Raw genomic sequence first — 12,110 nt, 5'->3', positions numbered from 1 at the left:
GATGCAATCAGCCCTCAGAATCCTATGAAAAAAAATGTTTGTTCTTTCAAAAGCGTAAAACTCAGCACTTTACATCTGGTATTTGTCTTTCAATAAATATTGCTTTGCATCATCTCTATGTGAGTGTGTGCTTAAATCCAAAACGCAACAGCTTCAATCTTATAAAGCTTGCCTATTACTCCCTATTTATTCAAAAGCATCACATGACAAACCATGCTTCGTAAAACGTTGTTACAACCAAATGACTAAAAAAAAAATCTTTTAACAAATGAACCAAGCAATCACTCACTACAAAAACCATTAAAATGATTCTCATATGAAATAAAACTGGAATAATGTGAGGTGAGGTATTTAGAAAGAAAAGCTCTTTGTGAGTATTTTGGACCAAATGGTAAAAATCACATTTAACACATTCTGTTGACGTTGGCAGATTTAAAAACCATCCCTTCCCACCTAACCTACATGTACACCTAACCTCAGGTGACCTCAGTGGCTTAAATTATGGATTATGGTGGTGTTAGTCTAAATAAGGTTTAATTTGATGATGATGATTATTATTATTATTCACTTTGCTAAGCATGTTTTATAGGCCGATGGATTGTCATCCAAAGAGCATAAAAAATAGTTAAAATAATAGACATTTGTGGATGTCTATTTGTGGATTTGTGGATACTTGAAATGTGCAATTCACTTGTATTTTTATTTTTATTCCTATTTATTCTATTTATCCCCTTTGTATATTTTATTTATATTTGTCTCTGTATTTATATATGTGTGTATGTGTGTGTGTGTGTGTGTGTGTGTGTGTGTGTGTGTATATATATATATATATATATATATAATATTCTGTAACTCTGTAACTTCTGTCGGTGCTGTGCTTTTTTGGAAATCGAATTTCCCAGAGGAACCCACCCGAGGGATTAATAAAGTTCTATCTTATCTTATCTTATCTTATCTCTTATGTGTCTGGAAAACTACTTTTCAAATTATTTGCCACTCTATAAAAAGTAGCTACATTTATCTTTGTTTTCACTCGGTAGCTCTAGCTAAGCGAGGCAAGTTTTCCTGGTACTTTTGGTCTCTCTTTCTGTTCTGTCTTGAGTTGCATGTATCAGTCTCTCACTGCTGATGTGACTGTGAATGCAAGAAGATAATTCTTTTTCAGAAATGTTGGAAGCATAAGCACAAATGGGGAATATTTCAGAAATGCACCTCACAGTTTCTGAGAAGACTGAGCAGATATCAGCTTGTATGCTGACATGGTTTCGAAACAGTGGGGGTGGGAGTGGCACTAAAACTAATATTAACAAAACAGGCTGCTTTAAGGCATGACTCGCCTTTTATAACCTTGTGCCAAATATTTACATTTGATTTGATTGCAATACAATTGACTCCCAGGTGCAGCATAGTGTTGCAGAGGTAAATAGTTGAGTAAACATTTTTAAAAACACTTAAGACCCCGATTTCGTCACACCGTAACAAGGCTATTGTTTAGGTGGAGTGATTGGAGCTGGTTCGTCTGAAACTAAATATCATTGTTATTGTGTCCCTTGTGTTTCAGACTTCCTGGAAGCTTATGCTGTCATTCAGTGTGTTTAGGTAGTGACACAGCAAAAATAACCACGGCAAACTACTTAGACCAACCCCTTCTGCAATCTGTGTTAGACTGGAAAACCTTGGGAAAACTTTGCCCCAGAAAGAGAATAATATACCTGATATGTTTGTTCCTCTGCATAGACAGCAGCTGTAACTGGGAATTTCCCTAAATTCTGAATTAATAGGAGATTCAAGGAGATGTCTCTACAGCTTTCTAATAGACAAATATACTAAAGTGTATCAGGGTTATGTTTCCTGATCTGCCCGTGAATAATCCCTCTGGGTTATGTTATTTGATATTCAAGTCAAGGAAAGGTTTAAACGTCATGCTCCGTCATCATGAGTATTTTGGCATGTGGGCTTTTGTGTATGAAATAAATGCTGATCGGCGTTTCTGCCGCAAGTCCCGTCTCTCTTGCTTATTTATCTCCCACTAAATACACAAATATACTGACATTAATCAGGGTCACATCTTCTTTACACTCAAACTGCAAAATTCAGAGAAGTGTAGTTGCTGGTCTGCCCCTGAATAGTCCTCCTGGGTGCTGTCATTTGATGCTAAAGTCAAGGAAAGCTTTGAATGTCATGTTCTGGTGATGCGTATTTGATGTCATCTGGGGTTTTGTGTATTGTTTCGTCAACATTAAAACGTTTCCTGCGTTACATGGGAAGCTATTCAAACAACAAAGACACCAGTAAAACACGGTGGCCCAGCAGCCAAAGGCATCCTGTATAAACTGACTGGCTCAGTCTGCAAACATACTCAGATAACAATCAGTCAGGTGAACCAGTGTGGCAAGGAACATTCTCTTCTGACGCCATGTAATCAGACTCAGCGCATCCCTGTAGTTACAAGGCATTTCTTTTCTTTTTTTTGTTATAAAGAAGTGCCAAATCACTGTAATGTAAAAAAAGGACTAATACAGCTCCTATCTTATTTATTTATTTGCTCCTAAGAAGGAGGTGCAGATCCCATAAAATGATAAAACTAACAGAAAAAGACTCAGAAGAGCTCCATGTAAAACAACTCACACTGGCGATCACCTTTTTAGATCTTTTAAAAAAAAAAATTCTGTTCTTGTTAGCTCTTTGTGTGCATAACATGTTTCCTATAGTTTTCTGTGAAATGGACTGGATGTCTCATCTGAACACCACCTAAGTCAAGTTTCATCCTTACCACACCCAAGCCAACAGTAATCCCAGCCCCCTCCACAACAGTACAATGTCCTCTGAAGCAGACAAACCAATAAACACCAATTTAACAACCATCCACTGACCTGAATAATACTACGACTATTGACTTTACTACTACTTCTTCTACTAATAATTCTAGCATCATCCACTGAGCACAAGTCTTTTGTCAAACAGCTCAAGTGGTGTTAAAAAAACAAACAAAAAAAAAACAAAACACTAAGATAGGAGGCTGATCCAAGCACTCAAGAAGAGAAGTTTAATGAGGAGGAAATGAATCAAGATCACATCTGTTAGAAAGGAGGGAGCTTAACTCTAGACATGACAGTGAATGAAGAAAGTAAAATAATGCTATAACATAAATGAGGACGCAAGACGCAGTAAGGGGGAAACTACAGTGGCCCTAAGAGGCCAAACGGACTGCAACTTAAGAAAACACCAGCAATAAGAAAAATGCTGCAAAAGCACACATAATACAACGGAAATAGGAAAAACGAAAACAGAAATAGGAAAAAGCCTTTTACTTTACCGTAACCCTTTGATGATGGAGTTAGGCTTCAGGATCCTGTGTATGAAATTAAATCACGCTGAAGCCTCCACCTTAGATATAAGTACCAGTTTAGCTCACTGGTTAAAGCAGGTGATCCATATGACATAAGGTTAATGTAGAGGCCTGGATTTGAATTGCTGCAATGCATGACTTTCTCTCAGCTTGTCCTTACCTCCTGTCATCTAAAGCTGTGTGTCTGGTAGAAATTAGGAACTAAATGGAAAAAATGGAAGATAGAAACAAAATTTAAAATCTCACAGTAAAACATGAACAGGGCAGGTGCAAAACTGGAAACATGAAAAAGAAAACAGCGGAGCATGCAGCTATGAGGGAGGCTGTGACAAAGGAAGACTTCAAAAATAGGTGTGTTCCAATAGTCCATTTTGCTTGGAAGCCATAATAAGAGCTGTTCCAAATCTCTAAATTCATTAAGAAATGTTCGTCGTTGCTTGGAAAGATTGCTTCTTTTAACATATACACTTTACCATCCTTTTGAAAAGACAATAGAAAATGCTGTCCCATAACTCACCGCGACAGAACATACCATTCATGAAAACAATCAACATAATAAACAAAGTGTCACAGATCATGTAAATGTAAACATCAATAAACTGTCTTTTCCATGTCATAACCTGCTGATATATTTTGACTTTTTAAACAAACTGTTAAACGCACCTCTGAACTCTAAATGCCACATTGATGGAATAAAAACTACTTCTTGTTAAGTTGTTGCTGCATGAAGAACATAGATTTATTCAAATTTTATTTGTCACATACACAATCATACATAGTACGACATGCAGTGAAGTGCTTGTTGCTGTGCAATGCCCGACCATAAAAAACTAAACATAGACATAAAAGTAAATATAAACCTAAACTAGCAAGAATTACTGTTTGCGCACTGCTGTGAAAAATTAGTTTAGTTCTGTTAATTTCTGCTGTTTTTCAAGAAAATCTGATTGTTATGAAATAATACATTGGGAACGCCTCTAAATACTCAGTGTGAGGACTCAAACTTTATAAAACAAAATAAGTTATCTATTACTTTTTTATCATAAAACATCACAAGATTAGCGCCAGTATAGGAAACAAGCCACAAACATGGCTCAGAAATTGTTGTTACAACCAGTGTGTCACGGTATATTTAAGTCCTCTGTCTTCCTTTGTTCATTGTCAGGTCATCTGTTTATCCCACATCATAGTTCCTCAACTCTCTGTGAATGGTACTCATAGTCATTCGAGAATCTGTGTCTTTGATTAGCAGTCGTTGATCAATGGTCATAAGAATTTGCATACTAACAATCATGGAACTAACCCCCCAGCCCATTGTTCATTCAGTGGTGCTAGTTTCCTTTACTGTGCAAATGTACTGTTTACAAGATTGGGGAAACCTGCAGTCAGCTGAGACTGAAGAAGTCAGGTCGATGAGTGACGAAATGTTTCTCCCACTGAAAACGCTACGTCTAGATGTAGGTAAGATGTATGAATAATTAAATTCAAATTCAAATTTTATTTGTCACACACACACAACCATACACAGTATGACATGGGGGTGAAATGCTTGTAGCTGTACAATGCCCGACCATTAAATGACAGAAAAAAAGTTTTACAGTATTTACAATTTACAGGTTACTACAAAATTTACAAATGAACTTAGGAATTTACAGTAAAAAATGTGCAAATAGCAGAAAGAGATTATAAAGATTATAAATTATAGGAATTATAGGATTATAGGAAATGTGTGGTGGTTAGTCTGGTGATGTGATGTGTGTGAGAGTCCAGTCCTACACTTGATTCAGGGCCCGAATAGCCTGGGGGAAGAAGCTCCTCCTCATTCTCTCTGTTTTGGCCTTAAGGGAGCAGAAGCGCTTCCCAGACCTCAACAGTGAGAAGAGTCCATTGTTGGGATGGGAGAGGTCCATCATAATCTTCCTAGCTTTGGACTTGCACTGCTTGGTGTAGACGGACAGCAGGTCAGGGAGCTCTGATTGAATGATGCGTTCGGCTGAGCGCACCACTCTTTGCAGATCTCGTCTGTCCTGCTTGGTGCTGTTCCCAAACCAGGTGCAAATGTTTGCTGTCAGGACGCTCTCGATGGTGCAGGAGTAGAAGTTCTTGAGCACCTTCAGTGGCACGCATCAAGACATTATTTTATTAATATTTTTTAAATGATAGCATCTGTTTATAAGATCGGGGAAACCTGCAGTCAGCTGGTTGACCTCTGATGACCTCTAGAAATTTTCTTGAATATCTTTAAAATGATAGCAGCACAAATGAAATTTATTGCAGCACAAACCAGCACAAACGTAGCACAAACATTTTATGCCACTTTTGTTGGATTTAAAGAAGGTGGGGGGTGGCAACTTTACTCACATCTTATATTGGGAGTAATGGACAATCTGGTTATCAAAGGCAAATACAAGAGACTGTTCCAGCTGTTATCTTTTGCGGCCAGGAAGAATATCCTGCTCCTCTGGGGCAGGCCAGCAATCCCAACTAAGAAATCCTGGCATAACATTGTTATGGACTGTATTCCCAATGAATATACAACTTGTATGCTCAACTCCACTTTGGACTCTTTCCACAGAACCTGGGACCCACATCTGAAATACGCTGGACCTGTACTGTCATCCTCGTTGTTGCGGGGCTTTCCCAAAATGAATTAATTTGTATTAATAACAGACAAGTAAAGGCTCTGAGTCCCATGGTAGTCAGGGGAGCAGGTGGAACAGACAGAAGGGAAGCTGAAAAAAAGTGAAGTGTACAAGGGGATGAGTATGTATGGAGAAGATCAGATAAATATGGAGGAGCGAGATTATGAAGCGCTTTGAAAGTAGGAAGCAGGATCTTGAAATTGACACTGAGGTTTAATGGAAGCCAATGGAGCTGTTTAAGAACAGGTGTTATATGTTCATTAGTAATTCTCATTCATTTTATACACCTATATTGTTTTTACACATACGTCACTACTAAAGATATTTTCCTGTCGTGTTGATGGACTTTTGACTTGAATCTGACTACTCATCAAAACAGTTTGGACTTCTGTCAGTCACAACTTTAGATCGTTCACTTTCCTGACTACTGTTGATTACTGTTTTCAAGTTTTGTTCAAATATGTATACAATAGCAGATCAACCAACACACTGTCTAACAAAAATACATAACTGATGATCCCTAGATAATTTCTGATTTAAGACAACTCTTTGCACAGTAATACCTAGCACAATAGTACAAGGAAATTGGAAAACCATTCTCCGTAACCCCTGGTGATCGTTGTATGGGAAAATCCCAGTAAATCAACAGTCTCTGAAATCAACCCTCCTGAGATCAACAACCACGCCATATTTAATAATCTTTTTTTCAGGTTCTCAGGTACATGTATAAATTCTCTGAGTTGCTGCTGATGAGAAAGACTGATTAGGTATTTAGATTACTGTGATAAGCAGTGGAACAGGCATACTTAATAAAATAGCTGTTGAATGTATGTATTGTGACTTCCCACTGGATGTCAGCTGGACATGCAGATCATGTATATATTGGGTATGGCAGTCCATGACCAGTTCTGGACATCTAATTAATGTCCAAACTAGGTCCACAATTTGGGCGTCCAACCATGACCCAACTTGGACATCAATATGGCGTTCACAGTTTGAACTTTGGTCTGGGTAATTTTTTAGACGTCTATGACATGTGCAGGAAATGTACAGATTAATAAGATATTATTCACAAATATCAACATGATGAAATGACTGACTGAATAATAATGTTTTGACAAATGTGAAGAAGACTTTGATTATTGTGTCTTTTGTTTTCAAAAACGCTCCGATTTTTTTGAGAACTCCATTAAAAGTGGTGAGAATGACCTTTCTGCTGTGACATTTCCACCAGGTCAGTTGAGAAAAACTGAAATTACATGTTATTACACTATCTGTATTTAGACAAATTAACGATATTTATATTTGATGAATCCAAAAGTAGATTTTAGTATCCTGAACAAAACATTTTGGATGTTGGCAAAAAAGTTTCAAACTATGGGCATGGCTGTGCAGTAAGCTGCAGTACCAGCAGAGGGAGAGATTTTATTTCAATCAATATTATATTTCAAGTCAAGCAGCCTTCCTTTTTTAAGTTTTATCATTATGTTGGTACAACAGCTGTTGCTGGGAATTTCTTCAAATTTGGCTTTAACGGTCAATTTGATGTCCAGTGGGCAGTGTCACTGTGATCTGTTCCATTCTTTCTCAAGAAAGAATTACAGTCTACGTGAAGCAAATGCACAAATATATTGACATTCAGCAGGTTCACATTGCCTTTACAGTGAAACCACAAAATTCAGAGAAGCCTTCTCGCTGGCATGCCCCTGAATGATCCTCTTGGGTGCTGTCATTTGATAGTCAGGTAAATGAAAGCTTTGAATGTCATGTTCTGGTACTGGGTATTTAGTGTCATGTGTGCATTTATGTATTGTTCATCAACATTAAAAATTTTCCTTTCTCAAGCGAAACTTCCCAGACAACAAAGACAGCAGTAAAACAGGCTGGCCCAATGGTAAAAGGCATCATATATAAACTCACAGGTTCTGTCTGCAAACATACACAGGGGGACATTTCTCTCAGTCAACAGTCAATCAGGTTGATCAACGTGGTAAGGAAGAATTCTCTTCATTATTTTAATTGTTATCACTTTGTTTTGTTGTATTATGTAAAAAGGATCAATTTTATTTACTGACAACTGGTTTTCTTTTTTTCTTAAATTGGCATCTTCATTGTAGGGTTGTTGAAAATTATTTGGGCAAAAAGCATAATTGAAAATGAGAAGTTTTTAATGAATTTCAAAAGTTCTGCAGTTCATCTGGGGAATTTTAGCATTAATTATTAGCGATGTTGACTCTTGGTAGTGGAGAGTTTTGAAGAACATATGATAATTAAAACAAACAATGATTCCTCCACAGAAAGTGCTGACATGAAGCTTGGGTTGCTTGTCGTGGTGGCTGTGGCAGTTGTGCTGCCCAGCTTTTCTGAGAGCAGGATTGTCTCCAAATGTGAGCTCAAAGACAAGCTCGGGAAAATGATCAATCTGCCCAGAAACTCAAAGGAAAAAATCTTGGCAATAGGTGAGCTTAAATGCATTTGTTGTGTTCAACTTTTATGACCTCCAAACGCACATCCCTTGGGCACTGATTAAAATCAGTGGTAAAGCTGAAATGTCCAAAAGTATAATTCTGATGTATTGAAGTTCACTGCTATTTTATGATTCTTCTCTACCAGAGGAAAATACTAACCCCCTTTTAGATATCTTTAGATAAAATAAAAATAGATAGACTATGTCAAAGAATGTCTACTTTAAAGAATTGTCTAAAAAAAACTCCCCCAAAAAACTCCTTGTAAAACATCAACTTAGGGGTATTTTTTTGTCTCCTTTAGTTTACACTTGGCTTCTGTGAAGTAGCACTGCAACACCTGGACTAATTTCTCTATTCATTTGCTGATAAAACTGATGTACAATGTGCTATTTTTGATTGTATTACAGTAGCCACTAAAATAAAACTAAAAGCACACATATTATGGAAGGTAAAAGAAAACAGCAACAACAACTCTTACTGTGTATCATATTTTGTTCTTTTTTTGTCTTTCTTCCCTGTTTGGTCTCTTTGTGTACATGACTGATTTGCTGCAGTTATCTGTGACGTGAAACGGAGGTCTGATCTGAACACCGCTTTGGTCACATCATTTGGAAAGTGCACTAACACTACTACTAGCCCAACTAGTACTAACTCCACCATCAGCTCAGTGAACACAACCCTTGAGTCAAACAGCACAAGTAGCAGTGAGGAAGACAGCAGTGAGGAGGAGAGCAGGCAAATTAACGGAGGAGTGGAAGACAGCAGGGAGGAGGAAAATTTGACGCCTTTGTCCCTCAGCCTTTACGGGCTCTTCCAGCTGTCTGACAGGAAGTTCTGTGATTCAGGGTATTGCCCATCTGAAAATTTGTGTAATACCTCCTGCACAGGTGAGGTCCTACACCAAAAGCAAACACAGATTTACTAGGTAAGTTTTGATTTTGATTTTGCGTATTAAAAATAGTTTCTTTTTTCTTGCAGCCTTTAACGACGAGGACATAACTGATGATATTGCTTGTGTTATCCAGACTGGATACTGGAAGTAAGTTTCTGGAGAGCAAAACAGACATAGGTCAGATAAATAATCAAACCTTTGAATAAATATGAGATGACTGAGCGATACATCAGCTAACTGATCAATTTAGATATGCGAAACAACAGTTGACAAATGACAGGAAAATCTTATCGACCTTTTGCATCACAGCTTCAGTGCTCAGTGGCCTTCTGTCTTTAGCTTTACTCTGATGTTTGAACATCATTGTTTCAAAATATTTGATCTAATTTGGTGCTTTCATGATGGTGGTGGAGACCACTGTTTGACATTCTGGTTAGGATTTCTGAGGGGGATCAGGATACTTTCTGTGTATGAAGGTACATCAAAGTGAAGATTCCTTCTCATATTTAAGTGTTACATTCAAAAGCTACACATGTGTGCCAGTTTAGCTCCCTGCGTAGAACAGGTGATCATTATGTCATAAGGTTCATGCAGAGGCCTGGGTTTAAATCTACCACAAGGTCAATTATGGCATGTCTCCCAGCTATCCCTTCTTCTTATCAATGTTCAGAAAGTGTACTTAAAAAGAAATATACATATAAATGGGTGTATGGAATAAAACACTAAGTTAATCCAAAGAAAACTACAACAGAGAAATACAAAAAAATTTGTGTTGCCTAATAACTGCCTTTTGCTCTAATCAAACAGGGAGATTGAGATGACAGCCTCAGAGTCATGTCGTCACAACTGGAATTGCTTCAAAGAATGTAAATGAATGGCTGCGAGATCACAGTTTATACGTGCAGGATCACAACTATTTATTCTTCAGAACCATCTCCTGTTAGCTGTGATCAAGAAACTGCATGCTCGATTACCTACTATATGTTACGAAGCACTATTTTCTTTCTTTGGTGGGGGAATCTTTCAATAAATATTACTTTGCAGCATGAATGTATATACCCATAGTAAAACCAAAGCTCACACTCTGCTGCTCTTCTTATCACATAACATGAAGAGCTGTGTGGGAAACAAAACCCACCATAAATGATTCCCATATGAAATTTAAAAAAAACCCAGAATAATCTAAGATATTTAAAGACCTACTTGTGAGCCTTATTTTTGATCAAATTGTAATACTTGCCCTCAACACAAAAATTAAGGGCTAGGTAGGTTATGATAGCTATTTTCCTTTAATAAATTAAATTTACATTTAAAATCTGTATGTTGTATTTAATTTGGTTGTTTTTATTTAGTTAGTTTTTCAATATGTAGTGTGACAAATATGCAAAAGGGGAAAAAAGAGAAATCAGCTACTGGAGAACAGTTAACGGGGAAATTTGGATACATAAATAGATTATTTGTAACAAAAACACTTAACTGTAAATGCACTTGAACAGGGGGCAAACAATGTTTTTACAGGGAAGAGGAAATATTTGTACTGTAAACAATTCAGTCATGTGTAACAACATCTATTTAACAGGAAAGAAATATTTATGCTGGAAACAACTGTTTTAAAATCTAAGAGACCATTACATCAATGCTCGATCCCCCCCCTCCAGCAGATCCAAGTACTTGCATAAGGAAACTATGATGTAATTACTGATGCAAATTGAGCCCAGTGTCACAACCATAAACTGGATCAGATTAAAACATACCATTTGTACTGCCTGTCTTAACTCTACATGGACATCTTCAACTTTCTGCACATCTTTCTTGCTAAAGAATTGTATATTTTTATTTTAATAGTAAAATAAATCTGTACTATATTACCAAACAAAATTTACTATTAGCTGAAAATGACAAGTGGTGGAGGAAATTTTAAACCTTTCTAAGAGAGACAAGATAAACCTTTATTAGTCCCACACTAATAAAAAACATTTTTGGTCATGGCAGAAAGTACAAGTTTAAGAGCAGTAAAAGTTGAGAAAAACACAATGGAATAGGATAAGATAAAATAGAATAACATACTGTATAACATAAAAGACATTGAAAATAGCTCAGTATAGACAAAACTGTATTACTGGAAAACTGTGCCTAAAATATTAAATATAAAAATAATAATTCTCCATAAAAATGTTCCCCATCTGCAGTAGATGGATTACTTACTGAATGTGGCCAAACTTGAGCTTGTTTTATATAGTTTATATTCTATTTTATGTCCAGCATTATAATTTATAAATCATATGTTTGTGGCTGTCCTGTAAGTACAACATAAGAATGAAAAAAGGCCCTGGGCTAGACCCAGGACTCTCTGGAGCAATTATATCTCTCAGCTGGACTGGGAACGCCATGTGTTCCTCTGGATAAGCTGGAGGAGCTTCACCTCTTTTTAAAAAAAAAACATTGAAAGGAACATTCTCTGGCCTGTCTCTCTGATGACGTACATTTTTTGTAGATAATTTTCAAATTAAGAATAGTGAAGCATTTAAAATTTACAATACAAAATTTTTAGAATGACACCATCACATGAACTTACAGTGCATCGGAAAAGTACTTACATCATTTGATTTGTTCCGCATTTTGTCATGTTACAGCCTTATTCCAAAATGCACTGAATGAATTTTTCACCATTTTATTATTCTACACAGAATCCCTTTTTTGAAAATTCTGACTTAAAGTAACTTAATGTTGTTGTGTTTGTCAGATTGGCTTACATTGAT

Source organism: Astatotilapia calliptera, chromosome 11 (assembly GCF_900246225.1).
Source record: "Astatotilapia calliptera chromosome 11, fAstCal1.2, whole genome shotgun sequence".
Lineage (NCBI taxonomy): Eukaryota > Metazoa > Chordata > Actinopteri > Cichliformes > Cichlidae > Astatotilapia > Astatotilapia calliptera.
This window is presented reverse-complemented; position numbering follows the sequence as displayed.